The following is an 18,931-nucleotide window of genomic DNA, read 5'->3' as shown; positions in this document are numbered from 1 at the left end:
TAAACTTTTTGTAATATCCCATATGTCTCAGGGTAGCATGCAACTGCTTCACACTCCTTTGTGCTTCCAAGTTCAATATCACTGCTATCTTTGTGGGATCTAACATCAATCCCTGTCTACAAACGACATGCCCCAACAAGTTCCCAAAAGGAACATAAAACAAACACTTCTTGAGATTGAGCACGATCTGGTATCTTTGACAGGTATCTAGCATTAGGCGCAAGCTTTCTACATGGCGTTTAACCAGCCCAAACACAGTCTAGTCATCAAAATATACCTCTAGGAACTTATGAATAAATTCCTTGAATGCAATAACCACTACGTGCAAGAATATCGTAGGCACATTCTTCAATCCAAACAACATTACAGTGTACTGAAAACAACCCCACTCAATTGCGAAGGTTTTCTTGCTCCTATGCTTTGACACAATTTTGATTTGGTGGTATCCTGAGAACCCATTAGTGAAGGAATATATTTCCTGGCCACCTAAATTGTCCAACACTTCATCAGTGAACAAATTCAGGAAAGCATCATGTACAGAAGCATCATTCATGTTTCTGAGATCCACGCATATCCTTATTTCATCCTTCTGCTTTTTCTCATGTACCACCATTGGGCTTACCGAGTAAGATTCTTCCACTGGCCCAATGATGCCTATTGTCAGCACCTTGTCTAGCTCTAAGTGGACCTTCTCCTTATATTTCAGATGGAGGCGGTAAGGTCGTTGCTTAACTGGCTTCGCTTCAGGATTTAATGTGATCTTCATCATACCTAGGTCCCCGATTATCCCATTCAGATCCATAAACTTGGTAGGGACTAAATCCTGGTATTCACAGAGCAATTCAATGACCTTATCCACCATCGCATCATCCCAGTAGTCTCCAATCTTCGCAAATGTGGGTTCTGCCTTCATACCAATGTTTACTTGTTTCATTTTCAACAGCGCGGTTATATCAGGGTTCTCAATCTGTGGTCCTTTAACCTTACGGTGACCTTCTGCTTCCGGAATGTTAATCTTCTGCAGATCCTTATCTTCATCTTCAGCGGTCATGTTATAGCATCCCAGAGCGTGACTTAGCTGAGTAGCCCACTCAAGCTGAATTAGGTCCAAAGGATCTTGTGGTATCCAAAAGATGGTTGCTTTCACTTCTTGTAGCACCTCATCAATGCAGTCAAACCCGTCTTCAAAACTGAATGTCATTACAAAGCCCTCGTGTAGAATATCCCATTCACCTGTACCATGGCAGAGCTCTATTTCTACGTACCAATTCATCGAGACAACATCCAGGGTATGACAGAACAAGTGCACCCATTCAGGTTGGGGCTTTTCTCCATAAGCCTGGGCCCATTTGGCCAAATGTGTGCGCGGATCATCCTGCCCATCATACTTGTTTGTCATTTGCATCTTAGGCTTCCCAAATCGTGTTCTCATCATCCTTCTACATTTGCACCAATCATCAAAGCTTCCCTTATGCGTACCCCACCATCACGCTGGTGTAGCGTGCAGTGCCCAGTCCAATGCGTGGAAGCGCTGTTTTTCTAGTACCTCCCTTTCAAATGCATCCAAAAAGATATCTACCTCATTCAGGCCATCATAAGTAGGCAAATTTCTTACCTTTTAAGACACACAGTGCAGTGATTGGGTCATCATGTTGCAATTCAACGTAGTCACTTAATGTAACTGATTTGGCTAGCGTTCTAACTCTTCATCTAAGTCCAAAGTGCAAGAACTCTCACGATCCCATGTAATTCGTCCATCCGTGGTGGGATTCACCCAATCTTGGTCTTGGGTGGATATCTTATAGATACAGTCCAAATTGTCATCACTCTCATAATCGCGGATTGGTTCTGTATAGCGCGATCCTTCAATAGGATCTAGAGTTACTATTACGCATATTGATTTCTTCTCAAATATCATCTTTCGCTTCATTATGTTGATTACCCCATTCATATCAGTGGCCCAGTCAATTCCTAGGAGCACATGATAGGGTTTGTTGTCATCCACTATCTCTATTACTTCAAAATTAGCCAGCGTGCTCACACCTTCAATATCCACAGTCAACCCCTGCAGCCGCCCCATGGGGATGATCTTCTACTGATTTTCCGTCCTTAGCTGAATCGGAGATCATTGCAGCGTGAGTCTCCCCATATATTCCCAAGTCTGCTTCAGTAGGATGTTCACATTTGACCCTAGGTCCAAAATAACTTGATCCATTTCATACTCTCCTATTTGTGTAATCAGTCTCATCTCTCATCCTGTCCTTGTTTTATGCTTGCCAATATTTTGTACAACAGGCAGCTCACCCGACGCAGTTACAGTGCATCTATTAATGAGCTCTTGTAACCCTTTCATAGCCTTACTATCGCACAATAACTTCATATAGGTCTCTAGGAAAGTTGTGAGCATAGAGGGGCCCATCTTGTGATCAGGCTTATGCTTTCTTCTTGAGGTGGAGGCCTCAGTGAATCTCTTCTTAGCTTCCATGAAGGTTTCATGTGCGTGCTCCAAATTGAACTCAGCCTCCTTCGCCGAAGATTTGTGAACCCATGTACTGTCTTTTGGCTATTTCCCTTTGTCATCTCTTATCGCGATTCCACTTCTGAGCACTATATTTACGTTTGGATCCTCTTCGCGCGGCTCAGACCTCATCATATGTCGGTTCTGAGTCGACGGAGGTGGGGGCGCCCCTTTATCGCGTATCCTTGCTATCATCGTAGGAAAGTCTTCCATTTCATGATCAAACAACATGCAATACTTGCACGACAAATGTGCTGGGTTAGTGCAATCATAGGCATAGTGTCCCGGTCCTCCACAATTGTAGCAAATCAACTGTCCCTGCCCCCTGCAAGGTCCTCCTTTGCCTCGACCTCATCTGTGCCCTTGAAATCCTGTCTGTGTGATCCTTGTGATCTGGTCACGGGGTTGCGTTTATGCATGAACCCTATAGGTGGGAGTTCTATCCATCATCAATTCATAACTCCTTCAATTATGCTCATCATTCCCTATTGTCCTACAAAAGTTGCAAAACAGTTGTTGGTGTCTGTACAAACTTCTGCAGCAAATAACAATTATCTGTGGCATGTTTTCCTGCTACCTGACATATAGCACACCACAATGCAGGCCCCACAATAGATCTTGCTTGAGCTTCTGGCCTCAAAGGCATCGGTCCTCCTCTTGCAATATACTTTGAAAACATCGGGCAATGGTCCTTGTCATGTCCCTGACTCTTGCATTTCAGGCACCATACCTCTTCGCGCACCTCGGGTTGAACCGTTCTATCCTTCTTCAGACTTTTCATCTCAACGCACAGATTCTTCAACTGCGCATGGATCTATTGAACCCCTAGATTTGGATCTTGCATCAGTGTTTCATGCGGTCTCATTGCAATCTCCAAGGCCTCCGCCGGAGTTGTTATCTTTTGTTGTGTCAACGCAACCATTAAGTGTGGCAGTAGCGAAGCCAAAAATCACTCGCGATGTTGTCTCTCTCTCAAATTCATGTTGGTTTCGCAGATTGTACATTTCAAACTTTGATCTAGTTCCCAAGGTGTCTCACTTGGTTGCATCACAATCTCCTTGAATCAATCGACTGCGCCTAAGATTTAAGCTGATTAAACTCTCTATTCAGTGTTGTCTAGATTTCTGCGACTCCGTCATTCGGGTTGTTATCAAAAAATCTGACCCTGATAGGTTGCTGATCAAGTAGACTCTGAGTAACTATTTCAAACCAATCTTTTGGGTGAGGCTTAGCCTCCTCAACCTGAGAGGGCTCTCTCAAAAGGTTTAAGATTTTTTATTAATGATTAGATGGCTAACTCTAGGAATAAAAATGGAAAAAATGTATAACTAGTTGAATCAAATATTAGCAAACATCTATTGGGCTATGGAGACAAGATAGTTTTCAACAAAACATCATAATTAGCTAAACATGGAAATCAAGGCACTTGGTGTTTAGGTTTATAAGTGAAGCAGTAACACAGTGAATAAACATAGTTTATAAGCATGTGAAGGAAGGTAGAGCATTTTCCAATGAATTCTAAGTAACATATGCTCATACCACTGCAAATAAGTGATTGAAAAAGGCCATAGAAATATCAAACACATAAACCCCTTGTGAATATTGAGTAGTAAAACTGATCTCTGTATTAAGTTTGAAAAACACACAGTGTTCTACAATAACACGACTTATTTTTATAATAAAATTGCCAGCCCCAAGGAATTCGACCTCATGCTTCATATAGAGTTTTTACAACCTTGGATTCTATGATCCATCCTTACGAGAATTTGAATTTCTAAAATTGACACTCATCTACTCATAAAACAAACTTCTTAATTACAAACTAATAGCTAACTGTCTTTTAGGAGTCCTAATACAAATAGGAGTGAAACTCCTAAAACATGTTTCAACAAGCTTATCTATGACTTAAATACATTATTTGACAGCTGCTAATCCATGTCTTCGACCTTTATGATGCCTCCAAGATTGTTACACCCCCTGTTGATTCATGACCTAACTGTCCTAAAAACAAGGAGATAGAGTTCCTCCCTTTTAGCCCTTAATCCTTTATGCTTATCTTCGAGCAGTTTCACTGGCATTGATGATTGTTTCATATATGTGACATGTGTTAGCAATCCATTAAAAATTCAGTTTTTCACCTGTGCAAAAAGAGAACCTCGAACAAATGGAGAAGAAGATGAAACATGAATGCGCTACGAAAATATCATGTTTTCGTAGCGCAACTTTTATATCACTGTAAAATACTTCTTTGAACCATTCTTTCTACATCACCGCAATCTGAAACTTCATCTATGATCTTCATATGTCTACCAGAAACATCAAAACTTGAAAATTATCAGACCTTACCTCCAAAATACATATATAAAGTGCTAAAAGTTCACCTTTAGCAGTTTCATAGTGCACTATGAAATTGCTGTGTATGCTCTTTTTTCAACACAGTTTTCAAAAATTTGAAGTTTGGGGATTTTCAAAATTTCATAAGGACTGATATGATCACCAAAAACCAAAACAACTTAACTTTATAAGATGTTCCTCTTCAAAAAATGATCTTCTTTTTAATATCAAAACTGATTTAAGATATATCTTTTACTGCCCTTTTTCATCACCCTGTTTCATTGTTGTTGTAGCCTCTCTTCAGATTTTGTTAACTGTATTTCTAGGTCTTCAACCTATCTCTTCAATCTCCTGTTAGTAGCTCTCAACTGAACATTCATCATCCTTACAAATCTGGCTTCTTTAATTGCAGGTACAATCCAAGTAAAGTACTGAGCTTCACTGCTGACTATTTCTGGTTTGGAAACTTTTTCAACTTCCCAGAGAGCCTTTATCCTCTTGAAATATGTCTTCTCAGTAGCATGTCTTCTTGCTCTCTTCCTTAGTCTAGCAATTTCATTATTAGCTGCTCTTAACCTTTCTTCCATTTCTTCATAACTAGTTTTTTCTGTTTGAGTGGAAAAAACTCTGTTTTTGTCACCTTCAGGTATTTGTGATGAAAGGTCTATCAACTCTTCTTAAACAGTGGAAGCTTCCTCTATTTTCCCTAACTCAATATTGGACTCTTGCATCTTTTTAGATTGCCTAGTTAAAGGCTTTCTGGGCTTGAACACAAATGTTGTAACCTCATCCTCAAATTCCAGTTTCTTAGAAGATTTCATCTTCTTCGATTTTCCTTCATCAAATTTTATGAAATCTACCTGCACCAAAGGGGATTCTTCAATATCAATGGCTTGTAAAATATCATTTAAATTACCTTTTAAGCCTGGAATTTCTCCTGAGATCACTGATTTACCCTTCTCCTTTGCAATTTGACTTCTAGTCAATCTCCTTTGAACTGGTTTGTTAGCTGACTGTTCTTGTGTCATTTCTTTAACTTCAACTATCTTTTCCTTTGTAGATTGATGAGTCTCAAGAATAACCACTGATGCTTTACTCACTTGCTCTTTCACCTGCTTTCTAGGTTTTAGCTTAACAAATCTTTTTGACTTGGTCATTATAGGATTACTGATTTCTGCTAGTGGAGTTTCTTTAGCCTTAGGGTTAATACCTGTATCTTGACTTTCCACTCCAAAACCACATAAAAATAAAATTGAAGACCATTCTCAGTTGACCCTTTTGAGTTCATGTAAAACTATCAGTTTAATTAGACCATGATGAAAAAGGGAGGTTTCATATCCTTGAGATTTCATTTGCACTTTATCTGCCATCTTAGCTATACTTCAATACAGGAAGAAAGGCAAATATAAAGAAATCATACCAATAAAATGCAACATGAGTTTAAAATGATATGAATATACTTTATGATATCTTCCCTCATAGGTAAAATAACTTTGAATGTTGAAGAGAAAGTTGGCATAGATGTCTTTGATGTAGTTCCTTGGGATTTCCTTGGTTAAGTCTATTTCTGCAAACTCTGGCTTCAGAAACACTTTACATGGTTCCATGTCAAATTTGAAGTTTTTGAACCATCTATCTTGCCCCCTAGGAATCTCTGTCACCAAAGCTATGATCTCAAGAGTAATTGGCAAGTTTAGGATTCCAATTTTTGTGTTTGAGCTAATGAAATGTAGGGAAAAGTCCTTTGTCACCTGAGTGTGTCCTCCCTACAATTTTTCACAAAATTTCCAACGTCCTGTTTTCTTGAAGGCTTCCATTACTGATTTATCTCTAGCTAAGACCTCGGTGCTTTCAAGCTCTGTTCTTAAACAATGACCAAACCTATGGTTTTTCCTCTCTTCTGTCATCTTTGCCTTTGAATTCCTGTAACAAATAAGCCTTGCTTGAATTTCTATTTATCAGCCTCGCTTGCTTATGGTGGTCAGCTTTACTTGTTAATGGTAATTAGCCTCGCTTGCTTATGGTGGTCAGCCTCACTTGTTAATGGTAATCAACCTCACTTGAATTATAGATGAGAGAAGCTTTGGTAAGAGATTACCATAAGCTTATCATTTGAAAATGGTCTGTTTGAGTGTTTGCATGCAAACTACAATAAGGAACTAGCCAACCCTTTCGAATTTTGAAATTACATATCATGATGACCCCTACATTTGAAATGATGGATTTGGATGGTTGCATGCTTAAGAACTGACTCCTAGTTGACACCTAATAATAAAAAATTAAAGGAATTTGAACGAATTGATGTTTTGAGAAGACTGCCTACGAATCCACGCTTTCGTAGCGCACTTAGTGTATTTTCGGGGAAAATTGCTACGAAAAGAGCAGCATTTTTGTAGCGCAAAACAAACCTTTTACACTATCTACGCTATGAAAATGTGGTTTCGGGGCTAATTCCAAAAAAAATTCAAAATGGTTTAAGATATGAGTTCTAAATAGAATGTGAGACTTCTAAGACATGGAATAAGGTTGTTAAAATTTATTTGGATATGAAAATGAGAATTTTTAGACTCTTAATATCACCTACCCATTAAAACATAAAATGACTTAACACCTATCTAGGACCATGACTAGGAAAAATCTAAACTGTTCAAGTTTAGAAAAAGAAACTTTTATGGTGATAACACGAGTTATCATTAGAGTACTTGATATACCAGGTTAGCACACAATCTTGTAGAGAACTAACCAATGTCGCCTTCTTTATATGATCATCTGTAACACCCTGATCTTCCCATACACCTTTCACAATGAACCAAAATTGGTCTAGGTCCGCATTTCCCAAGCATTTGAACAAAGGCAGCTTCACTGAATTTTCCATACTGAACTGCAGTGGAGGTGGAGGTGGAGGTGGTACAGGTGAAGTCGCAGGTGATGGTCCTGAACTTGGAGGTGGTGTGGGAGGAGGTGGTGTTCGTGGGAATCCTTATCTTATTAACTGAATAACATTTCACGAAGAAACCTTTGCTATCCCTTCTTCATCACATTGTGGAGGTGAAATCGAGGGACTATACTTTGGACCCTTTTTTCCTTCATTCCTATAAGTTTTTCCACTTCGCATATTTCCGAACATCAAGGTAGCTACATAACCAATTTTTTGTACAACAATAGTTTAATCCAGGTAGTCAAATATTTCACGTACTTACCTCGTGGTCTTTTGAAAAAGCGTCACTCCGCCTCGCTATAGCTAACTGAGGTGTCGACCGCGAACTCAGTCACAAACCCTCCTATGATGTGATCGAGCCAATGATCGACAACGTGGGTGATCTTGTCTTCAGATGCTTCCAATTTCGATATTAGCTCTGGGGTCTAAATAATAGGACTATCAAGTTTCCACCTTCCTTGTTGTTAACACCCAGGTTGTTCCCTATGACTCCCAAGGGAATACGGCTGGGGTAACCACTAACCAATCTTTGGACCACAGTTTCTAGCCAAACTGTAATCAGAGAGGGCTCTCTCTTTATAATTTGTCTCTGTTTGATAGTATTTTTAGGCTAGCTATGTTGTTCAGACCTTTGTTTTGTGTTTGGTTGGATAATGTTTCAGTCAAGATATATGTGCTCTCATTAGAATGTTATATGTCATTGGGCAATGGAGTCAGTGGTCCTTTAACTGTTTTGAGGTGCTGTGTGATGCTGTAGTGATGCTGCAGAGCAAGGTTAGTGTCTGAGAAATAAACTTTCATAAAGTGATTGGGTGGGTTGTGTCCAGTTTATGCAAGGCAATTAAGAATCTTACAGTAAACTGTTAGAGAAAGACAGTGAGAATATTGACCTAGGAGCATTTAAGAATTTCTAGGTGATATTCATACACATAGAATTAACAGCTACATGAGCAATTAAGAATTCATATTCGTGGTTAATTCTGAAGACAAACATTCACAGCAGTAAAAATTGAGTACAAGGTGTAATGAATAAATCCTGCACTATTCTTTTTCTTTACTGCTAGTTTAGTGTAACATGAAAATGATTTGATAAAAACAAGAACAACAAGAACAGAGATCTAGGAAAAAACTTTTTATTTCATCAGACAGCACAGGAATTCTGCATCAACACATGAATCATCAGCAAGACACCATAGTTCCAGGAAATCACTGAGCTGATCTAGCTCTTTGTATTAAACAATTCTGAAATACAGTCTACATGCCTCAGAGTGAAAAATTACCAACCCCTTATGCGTTACTAAGGGGAGTATATATACAAAGTTTACATAAGAAAATATCTGCATGGAGAGTGAATGCTACATTAATAGCATGCCAACCGATGGAGTGTAGCAGCTGAGAAAGTTAATGCTATAATAACTTTTGTTGCCTTAGCTGTCAAAAAATAGTCAGAGCCTGTTGTCTTGGTGGCAGTTGGAGTCGGCTGAGGGTACGCTGTCAAAATTTGCGCATTTCTTTCACCTTTTGGGCTAGCCGTTGTTGTCTATGTGCTGAGTCACAATTCAGCTGCTTTTAATGCTGACTTTATTATGCTGTTGTCTTGTAGTGACCTGGAGCTGGCAGTGACTGAACAACTGAAGCTACCGTGGCAGAATTTGAAGCATTGGTTGCCACCAATCCTCTTTGGGCATTTGATGCCTCCTAATCTTTATCGAGGTCTCATCGGCCTCTGTATATCTGTAGAAATTAGGAGGAGTCTCAAAAAGATGATTCACTTCATTCTCAATAAAGAACAGGCTTTCCAATTTGTCATATAAGCTCTGTCCTGAGGGAGGTCCTGTTTGTTCAGATGTACTGCCAGATGCAGTAATCTGATTCTCAAGCTATGTTTCCATTCTGTTGGCAAATTGATCCCAGGAGACTAGTTTTCTTGCACCAGCTAGGAGGCTGGGCAGGCCTTTTGCTTGCAGCACTGCCAATTTAACTTTGAATTCCTCCACATCTGCTGTGATCTCATAGCACTTCCTCTCCACAGTTTGCACATAGCTCCTGAGAGTTAGCACCTTCTTGGCAGTGAGGACAGCCTCTGTTCTGTTGGGAATGCCTATGGCTACCAGTTCCTCCTTCTCCTGCCTGTTCAGGAAGTCTATCATTCTGTTGGCCTGCTCTGGTTTGTTTTGTAGCAGTGTTTTGGCCTTATTAATCTCTATTTGTGCTTGGCCCAACAAGTCCATCTGTTCATGCATTGTTTTTATTGATCTCCATTGTTGAGTGATGGATTGGCCTATTTTGGCCCACAGAATCCTTTTTATGTCGGCCATGGCTGTTTCTAGATTCAGCTCCTTTTCTAAGGCCTTTATCTTGTCCTTGAGGGCCTTTATCTCTCTGCCCTGTTCAGCCACAGTTACCTTTGACTTGTCATATTTGGCATCCAGTTCTGCCAATTTTGCCTTGGCCTTATTTATTTCATTAGCCTGGAGCTCCATTTCTTTGATGGCCTTGGTCAATTCCTCTACACTTTTGCTAGCTTCTGGAGCTGTTGTTGTTCCTGCTGCTTCTGTTGTGGGGGCCACTGCTGCCCTTGAAGTTGCTGTTGTTGTGGAAGTAGTTGGAGGAGCTTGGGAAGTGGATTCTCCCTGTTTATCTTGTAGTGCTCCTTCCAGCTCTTTCTCCAATTCCCTGATCCTCTGGTCTTGCTGCATTAGGAGGTCTAGTTGGTCCTCAGCCTATTTTGCTTTTGAAGTTCTGCTGTTTGAGGGTGCTCTGTGGGCTGCAGCTTCAATCTTTTCTTCAATGCATTGAGGTCATCATCTTTCTTCTTCATGAGGGCCTTCACACCCGTTGGATCACTAGGATCATGTCCTAGATCAATGATGATCTCCTCAAGAGACTTTATTCTATTGTCTTTGGCCTGAGAGGACATTCTCTCAAAATCCAACTGGGTGTTGGTGTTTTTTAGGGACTCTTTCAGCTCATCGGCCATGGTGGCCTTCTCTACCAAGGTTGCATAGACCATCTCCCCAGCTTGCTTATGGAGTTCAATCTGGTCCATGGGATGTATATCTTTGGCTAGGACCTCCACCCTTGTCTTTACAAAATTTGCAGTTGTCTTAGGCTGCGGCCCTTTGGGCTTAAAGTGGCTGAGGAGAAATTTTTCCTGCTAAATGTCATATACCGACATCAGCCTTTCTTGCTGGGCTGGTGTTGCATCTATGAATTGCTTGTAGACCTCAGCCCTTAGCAGCTCATTCTGAGCTTTTATTTGTTTGAAAGAAGCCTTAGTGCTCTTGGGCTTCTTGCTCTGCTGAGAAGAGGAGGACACCTCTAAGCCAAGTTGCAATCCTTGCTCCTGCTGAAAGGAGCTTGTTCCTGTGCGCTGGATGTCCTCCCTGTTTTTCCTTGAGTTGTCAAGGAATTCTTCAGTGATGTCTTCCACCTCTGGGGAGTCTAGCCTTTGCCTTTTGGCTTCTGTTTGCTGGGAGGATCCACTAAGAGGAGTGGACTCTTCTCTATCTCTTTTTGTACCCCTTTCCTCATGTCCTGGGCTCTGCAAAATTGGGGCAGTCAATGGCTCAGTTTGAGGTGGTGGTGTTTACATTATTGGAGCTGCTGGCAGCCCAGTTTGTGGTAGGACAGTTTTCCCTTGCTGCTGTTCTGGCTGTTGCTCTGTTTGCTGCCCTGTTTGCTGCTCTGTTTCAGGGGCAGGCTTTTCTTTTACTGTTTCCTCCTCTGCACCCATTATGCCTTTGCCTTTGTCTGTCACTGGTGCTGATGTAGAGGGTGCCTGTGGTGCAGTCCTTGTGGTCGAGGTCCCTTCTCCTGCTGAGTGAGGCCGTTCGAGGGGTACCTGCTGCACAGAGTCTAGGTCAAAGGTCTTTTCAAGCTCCATCATATTCTTAAGCATTATTTCATCTTCAGTCAGCTTTTCAACTAAAGTACCCTGCAGCCATTCTTGCTGGTTGGCATATTTCTCAATATGTGAGTATTGACAATGCCTATAACCTAGGAGTCTGTATTTGGTTCTTCTTGCAGAGATGACGCCCTCAGGGTCATAAGGGACCCACCGGAAACTGTATGACAGTTTATATTTGTCCTTGAGGATGAGGTCAGCATCTTCCCATCCTACCTTTTTATTCATGATGAATGGGCCCAACTGGTGTTTGAACTTGAGGTGAGCCTTCTTCCTGGAACTATGGAAATGGGTGAGGTCAGACTGAATCAATTGCCTATAATATTCCAAGGCAAATAACCTCATGGGCACATACTTTGGGAGTCTGAAAGGACAGAGCTCACAGCCATAGATCCTGATGACTGTGTGTTCCTCATATAGGTACGAATCACCTATTTTGCATTTTTTGGAAAGCTGCATTGCCTTCTGTATCTCTGTTGACATTCTGGGAGGAGGGGACCTCATTAATAGGCAAGAGACTGGATACACAAATTGGTCAACAAACTCGCAATAGGAATAGGGCGAGTTTGTGACATTGTGATAGACAGAGGTCCAGAAGATGACAGATCTTCTTTCCCCTCTATAATCCAGCTTTTTGATATAGCATGGAAAAGCTTCAGTCTGATAATACATGAAGAGATGATAAATATAGGCTGAGTACCTGAAGACACCCTGCCTGTCTACTTTGCTTAGCTGATCATGAATTTTATTAGCAATGAACTTGGCAAAGTTGTATTTGCGGGCAGGGGGTTGGCCTGGGCTGTAAACAGCCAGCAATACTAGCATGGTTTGATCCACATGCTCATTGGTGCTGTACCCCAGCACATAAGCAATCATGTCCAGGAGTAATCTGCCTACTTTAGTGAAGTGGACATCCAAGTAAGGAGGTGGCCCTGTAGGCTGGCACTCAGGTCTCATGAATGTCCTGGTGACCCTCTGAATTTCCTCACTGGTCATTTTGGTACCAGTGTCCAGCAGATAGTTCATAGAGAATGGGAACAACAACTCTGTCTGGTCAAAATGCAGCATTTTGTTGATGGTCTCAGGATTGATATAGAAAAGGACCCTCCCAGATGGGGTGCTGATTGCCCTGTGGTGCACATCATAGTTCCCAGCACATAGGCGAATGATTTCAGGAAACACATTCATAGAGGGGAGACAATAGTATGGCAGGTTTGACTCCCAGATGCCATATGTGTCATGACCCATTAGATAGTCCTCTCTCAGCTGTCTGAAGGTTTGCAGAAAATCTCTGTTTCCCACATAGTCTTCAATAAGGTAGTCCTGGTCAGCAAGAGCTAAAGACTGCAGGTCTTTATTGGGTGGATTTAGTGGAGCAACACTGAGAGCTGTGGGTACAGGGGCAGCCATTGTATGGTTTGATTTGGAATGACATGAGTGCACTGGTTTGTAAAGCTTTTAAGAGCTCAAGTGTTAGGCCAACTATGGACCAAGTCTGCAATGCTTTTTATAGTGAAAACACAGGCTTGCTTCTGCAGTCTTGGTAGGTTCACAGAGATTGTGAATTGCTAGGGGTGAACTGTAGAGGGTGAGTGAGATTTACTTTGGTGGAAAAAATGTTGTTGGTTCACACCCGGCAAAAGGGAACAATGTCGGGCACCTTGAAGATAATTTCACAGTTTTGGCCCGCGAATTGCCTGTTTGAGTGCTGAATTTCTGGTTTTGAGGGTAAGCAGGTTGACTTGGCTCACCTTAGGTAGTAGGTGCAGAGTTTATATGGAATTCAACAGGTGTTTTAATGGCAATTTACAGAAAGACGGTATGCATGGGCCAAACAGAGGAATTACGGTGAATACCTGAATGAAACGCTTGAACAGCCTGCAGGCCGAATTCTGGAGGTTGATTTGATGAATTTGAGCGGTTGGATTTTGAATTTGGAGGTCTGGAGGTGCTTTGGCAGCTACAACGGCTATCTCTTCCTTTGCGCGAAAATAACATAAAAACTGCCCAGAACATGACTTTAACGACAAAATTCGGGAAAAATGGGTAATTGGCGCCTTTCCGCCGATGACGTCAGCATGACGTCATCGCGGGCCCGGGTACGGAGGATGACGTGGCTGCTGAGGTGTAAGCCAGGGTGACAGGACACGGTGGTAGGTGGATAGGGTGGCAGGGCTACGTGGAGGATTATATGGCGCGGGGGCGGAGGAGGGCGCTACGTCATGCTGACGTAGTGATGACGTAAGGGAAGGCGGTAAAGGAACGGTGGTAAGCGGGTTCCCCGCACCACCTTTGGGCAAAGGCGGTATCGGGGAGGGGGGCTCCAAACAACCCCACCGCCTGCCACGCGTCCCTTGTACGGGGCGGAAAACCACTTTCCCCGGACGCTAAAGGTTGGCAGGTCGGGGAGTGGAAATTACCGCCCACCGTTAGATCTGGGCGGCGGAGATCTGACGGCTGGCGGGTCCTCCGACGGATCGTGCAGGTTGGGGGGTCCCGCTGGCCTATTAAAATATTAAATTAAATATTTTCGGGCGGAGAACCTTAGGGTTAGGGGTTTTGCATGTGTTTTTGGGATTTTTGGGTTTTTCAAGGGTTTTATAAGGGAAAAGAGGTTTTTAGGAGTGGGTTTAGCAGGGGGAAAGGGGTTTTCTGTGTTTTTTGAGCAGAGGGAAGGTGAGGGCTTAGGGGAAAGGTTGTTGCTCATAACCAAAGGTTAGAGCATCCCTAAGACAGGGTTGACCACAGCCCCTGGTGGACTGAAGTCTCCTTAAACAACTTATTTGGCTATAGTGCCAAGGGGAGGGATATTTATACTATGTTTGGGGTTTATACACCATGGTGTTTATACTAGTAGGGAAAAGGGGAGTTTAGGGGATTTAGATAATAGAAGTTAGGGGTTAATGTGAATGAGGAAAGTGAATGAGGAGTGATTTCATCAAGTGTATCTGAAAGTTACTTAGTTTAGGGAGTAGATCAAAATGAAAAGATTTTTAGACAAGAAATGTGGCTTTTAAAGGAACAAGAACCACCATAAAACCTCAGATCTTTTCATCAATCTCCATGGATGAAGGGATGTTAGTAATAAGAGTTAAAGGGGGAATTTGGGAAGTTAGACATGCTCCCTTTCTTTGCTGCACCCTAATGGAGAAGAGGAGCTTCTCAACCATTGATTTTTCTTTGTGGACATTTCAGCACACACTTTTTCGCAAGGAATGATATTTCTGCAACCCCAACTGCTTACCCATCTACTTGCCTAGCATTTTTTATTTCTTCTTGGAGGGTGCACTTAGGCTTGCAGACCCTTATTTTCCTTTTCTTTTCTTTGGCTTTTTTCTTTTGTTCTTCTATCTACTTCTACCCTTATTTCTTCCAAGGTCTTAGATTAAGCAGTTGGGAGCCTTTCTTCTCTACCTAAACTACTTGTCTGCCAAGATTAAACAGATTGGATAGACTTCTTTCTCTATTCTACAACTGAAAATTTAAAATATGGCATGATCCAGATTAGGCTGTTGGACCATCCATCAAAATTGAGTCCACATCAAGCTATATACAAACCTTGTCTCCTCATGGAAATATGGGATCTTTGCATCATCAAAGAAAAGCATATTTGGACCTTTCCTTGCCAATCATGAAACATGAAACCTATTGGTATAGGTAGCTAACAGTGGCTCCACATGGGGATGGTTTTTTATATGAAAGACCAAGAATAGCAGGTCAGAATGCCTTGGCCCTTGACTGCTTCTACCAAACTTGAAGTATGCTGCTTTGAAATGCAAAATTGTGCTCTTCTTTCTTGGTAGATCTCTGAACCTATCTACCTTTTGCTGATAGTTAATAAAACTTGAGAAACTGCATTTTTACATCTTAACAGAAAATAGTATATACATCTGGATATGTACAAGGGAAACTCAGGCTGCACTTATGGGTAGCAGTCAAAATAGTGCTTCAGCATCCTGCCATTCACAGGACCTTCATCCAAATCAGTTTCATTAAGACTTTTAAGGAAATAAGTGTTGTTTCCTTGTACTGCTTGGACAGCAAATGGTCCTCTCCAAAGGGAATCAAATTTTCCATGTTTCCCTTTATCTTCTCTCCTTGAGTCCCATTTGAGGACTTTGTCTCCAACATTAAAGTCTTCTGCCTTAGTTCTTCTGTCAAAGGCCTTCTTTAATTTTTCTTGTAGAACTTGAACTCTGCTGAAAACTTGGTCTCTGGTTTGCTGTAAACATATGATTTGATTGATCCTTCTTTGCATATCATTTGGTTCAGCTTGGCTTTCTTGAAGAAGTTTCATAACAGGCACCCCTAGTGATGAAGGGAATTTGGCTTCTAATCCATAAACCAACTCATATGGGCTGGTCCCAATCGATCTTTTGGTTGTTAGTCTATCTGCCCATAAGGCATTAACCAGCTTCTTATGCCAATTCTTCTTGTTCTCTTCTAGCACTTTCTTTATAATGTTTACCAGGCTTTTATTTGATGATTCAGCAAGGCCATTTCCTTGGGGATAGTATGCAGTAGAATGGCCCAAGGTAATGTGAAATTTGTGGCAGAAATTCACCATCTTCTTGGATCTGAAAGCAGCAGCATTGTTTGTTATTATTTTGTGAGGGCAGCCAAATCTAGCCAATATGTTATTCTCCAAAAACTGAATAATTGTTGAATCATTTGCTTGTCTGCATGGAGTAGCTTCAATCCACTTAGTGAAGTAGTTTGTAGCTGTTAGAATCCACCTGTGTTGGCCTGAAGATGAGGGATGAATTTCCCCAATGAAATCCAAGCCCCATTGTTGGAAAAGCCTCTATGTTGTAATAGGCCTTAAGGGAAGTGGCAGCAACTGCCTCTTTCCCTCAAACACTTGACATTTATGACATGAGGTGGTAAATTTCTTGACATCAGAGAACATGGTGGGCCAGTAGTAACCAGCCCTTAGTATTTTATCCACAGTGGACTTCCAGTACAAGTGTCCACCACAGTCACCTGCATGAAATTCTTTTATGATATTGTTAGTTTCATGCTCAATTAAGCAGTTTAGCAATATCCCTTCATGGTTTTTCCAAAGTAAATTTCCATCCATAACACAGAATTTAGAAGCTTTCATTTTTAGGAACCTACATTTAGTTCTGGAAAATCGTGGGGGAGCACACAGGTTTTGCAATACATAACATATATCAGAGTACCAAGGGGATTGTTCAAACGCTACATTGATCTTTGGAGTCGCCAGCTCCGGTTCACTGTCCAGCTGATTGATGTCTAAGGCTTGGAAATTTGCTTCTGTCATTAGTTTGGCCAAACCTTGCCCTTTTATTAGTTTTGTAGGTTTTATCTCAATATCAAATTCCAAGATGTTGGCAATCCATTTTCCTCTTCTGCCCTCTAGGTTTTCTTGGGTGAGAATGTCTTTGACAATAGGACTTGGTACATAAGCTATAACATGTGAATAAAGGATGTAAATCCTAAAGTCCTTAATGGCTTTGACCAAAGCATAAGCTTGCTTTTCCATGATTTGATATTTCAAAGGTGCATCTCTAAGAGCTCTGCTAAAGAAAGCAATTGGCTTTTCATTTCCTTGGTCATCTTTCTGTAACAAAACAACAGCAATAGTATGCTGGGAGGCAAAAGAGAAAATGATGAATTCTCTGTCAAATTGAGGATTGGTCAAGACCGGAGTTTGGGTGAGGGCCAACTTTATACCTTCAAAGGCTTGATTTGCTTCAACTGTCCATTTCACTTTTGAATCTTTCTTTAGCATGTTATTTAGTAATCTGATTAGTTCTGCTAAGTTTGGGATAAACCTTCTCAAGAAATTGATTTTTCCCAAAAATCCCTGCAATTCTTTGATATTTCTTGGGTGGGGCATTTGTAGAATAGCTTGTATCCTGTCTGGATCAATTCTTATGCCATCCTTTGAAATGATATGTCCTAACAGTTTACCTTCTTCCAAACCAAATAGACACTTCTTAGGATTCAAGGAAATTCCATATTTCCTACATGTTAAGAAAATCTGCCTCAAGTGTTTTAAATGTTCTTGGTCAGATTTTGAAAAAGGTGTGAGGTCATCTAAGTAAATGACTAAAAAGTCATGAATCTCCTTTGCAAAAGCAATATCCATTGCTCTTTGAAAAGTTGCCCCTGCATTTTTCAGCCCAAAAGGCATTTTTACATATTTGAAAGTTCCCCATGGGGTTGTGAATGCAGTTTTGTCTTGATCATCAGGGTGTACTAAGATTTGATTAAATCCTGAGAATCCATCAAGTAATGAGATCCTTGAGGCCCCTACCACTCTTTGGAGGATGTGATCCATCTTAGGTAAGGGATAATTATCTTTGAGGGATACTTGATTCAAGTTCCTAAGATCCACACAAAGCCTTATTTCTCCAGTTTTCTTTCTTGTGGGAACTAAGTTTGAAATCCATTCAGAGAATCTGATAGGTGCTATGATGCCTGCCTTGAACATTTTTTGTACCTCTTGTTCCATTGCTGGGAGAAGCATAGGATTGATCCTCCTTAATTTTTGTTTAAAGGGTTTTTGACCAGGCTTGAGAGGAATAGTATGCTGGATAACAGAGGTGTCATAGGACTTTAGGTCCTCATAACTCCATGCAAAAACATCTTGGAACTCTTTAAAGAGGTCAATGTACTTAGGCTTTTGATCAGGAGGTAGAGATGCAGACAATTTTATTATTTTGGGTTTATCAATGGTACCAATGTTGCATTCTTCAATGGCTGCATTTAAGGGCTGCATTTTTGGTTTTTTGGGAATATCATTTGAATCAAAGATGTCCTCTAGTGGAGTTAGGCCTGTTGGTAGAAAATTGTCTTTTAGCTCTATGATTTCAGTTTCAGCATTGGCCACTTCCTCACAACTGATTGGTTGAATTTGCTGAATGTTTTCCTTGTTGAAAATAGTTGGATTTAGCATTTGTTTTGCTGTTCTAGGTGATATTGGGTGAGTAATCTGTTGAAACTGTATTTGTGATGGACTTGCTCCTTCAAGTATTTGTGATTGACTTGCTTTGTCAAGTATTTGTGATTGACTTGCTTTGTCAAGTATTTGTGATTGACTTGCTTTGTCAGTGTCAATATTTAATCCTGCAAACTCTTGTTGCAGCGTTAAAAAATTGTTTATTTGCATATCATCCTCAAATACTTGCCAATCTTTAACATTGTTTGGAATGGAGGGTCTGTGTTTTATCTCAGTTGTGAAACAATTGTTAGGTTCCAATGGTAA

The sequence above is a fragment of the Pinus tabuliformis genome, chromosome 1_2 (genome assembly GCF_031772625.1).
Source record: "Pinus tabuliformis cultivar Carrire ecotype Pingquan chromosome 1_2, CPIR1, whole genome shotgun sequence".
Taxonomy (NCBI): Eukaryota; Viridiplantae; Streptophyta; class Pinopsida; order Pinales; family Pinaceae; genus Pinus; species Pinus tabuliformis.
The sequence above is the reverse complement of the archived record's forward strand: the minus strand, read 5'-3'. Positions refer to the sequence as shown.